The 1,527-nt window shown below is 31.4% G+C and overlaps 1 long non-coding RNA gene across 1 annotated transcript in view; it reads right to left on the bottom strand.

Annotated features, from left to right (window-relative positions):
* Positions 1 to 255: 255 nt before the first annotated feature.
* Positions 256 to 1,527, bottom strand: part of LOC135222960 (uncharacterized) — a 183,391-nt gene continuing 182,119 nt past the window's right edge. The window contains exon 4 of the long non-coding RNA XR_010316407.1: positions 256 to 902. This is a non-coding gene — a long non-coding RNA (uncharacterized LOC135222960). The remainder of the gene's footprint in view (positions 903 to 1,527) is intronic.

Raw genomic sequence — 1,527 nt, forward strand, 5'->3', positions numbered from 1 at the left:
TTCCTACATTCTGAAGTTCACAATTTGTGAACTTGAGAATGTAGAACTAAACTATGAAAGTACTTGTTCAAAGTCCGAGTTTCATTCACCTTCTACCGTGGATTTATGGATATTATCAAGCACGTGTTCCTTCGTGCTACATTGGATATATATATATATATATATATATATATATATATATATATATATATATATATATATATATATATATATATATATATATATATATATATACATAAATTGCTTAAAATCTCCAAGCCTTAACTAACTACACCTTACACTAATGAAAGACTTAAGGGTAGTGAATAACACTGCGGAAGAAACAAGAATATTCATAGCTTATTCCCCAAAGCTGAAAGATAGATGAATGCCGCTATCATCAATCAATAAACATGATAACGACAGGAATGAGTTTAGTTTAAATGCATAAGCAGTTTGAAAGATTAGAGATAAGAGACGCATGAAAATTCCACGAGAAGAGAGTTTTATAAAAACTAAAATCTAATATTATTTCTAGAATGTTCTGAACGTCTGTCTGTTAGATGTCTCGACGAGATAGAAGCATGTTGGATGTGTACTGAATGTGTATGTTCTCTATTCGCAACAATACGAACAAAAGACTATATGTAGGAGAGATGTTGATGTTGACTGAAGGGGATAATAATGCAGAATGAGGGGAAGAGGAGAGATTGAGATATTATTAACTTTCAATAAGATAACAATGATTAAAAATAAATTATATCTATGCCCTAACTCGGTATTTCACTTCCTCTTTCTGGAAAACTCTATGGAGTTTGGCTTTTAAATGCTATAAATATTAAAAAAAAATATTCTCCATTGCCGTGCGCAGCTGATGGGGGGTAGGGTGACTAACCTGCGCTCCCTCTCCCTCTTTCTCTCTCCTGAAACATACAAGACATTATTTGAAACCCCTTTCAACAAACGGGTTAGTTATTATTTACCAAATAATTCGATAAAAGGTAAGACTGGAAATCATCTCTTAACTCTCGAACTGACAATAATTGTTCTAGAACTGGTTACAGTTTGATCAGAATTCAAAACCCCATAATTGGGTACAGACTAGAATATTATAGATTCTTATTATATAATTTAGAATCAATGGAAGAAGTGAAAGAGGGGAGGAATCGTGGAGTTAGTGAGAACACAGGATATCGTGTTCACTAAGAAAAAAAAAAGAACATTAAGAGTCGCATCGATAGAACATTTATACAACAATCATTAATTATGTTAGAGTTTTTTTAAGAGTAAAGGATACCAGCACTTAATTTAATTTGTAAATCTGTAATGCATGCAATGTGGATGCAAATTTCACACCGATAAAGAACAATATTGACGGAAATTGGTTCACCCTTGAGACAAATAGTTCACCATTGTGACCTCTTTTTGTCAATTCACGATGCCTTAGAATCTGCAGATGAACCTGTTGCAGAATAAAAAAAAAAAAAAAAAAAAAAAAAAAAAGACAAAAAAAAAAAAAAAGTAAGAAATATAGATAAAACAAAAATG

Source organism: Macrobrachium nipponense, chromosome 8, assembly GCF_015104395.2.
Source record: "Macrobrachium nipponense isolate FS-2020 chromosome 8, ASM1510439v2, whole genome shotgun sequence".
Classification (NCBI taxonomy): Eukaryota; Metazoa; Arthropoda; class Malacostraca; order Decapoda; family Palaemonidae; genus Macrobrachium; species Macrobrachium nipponense.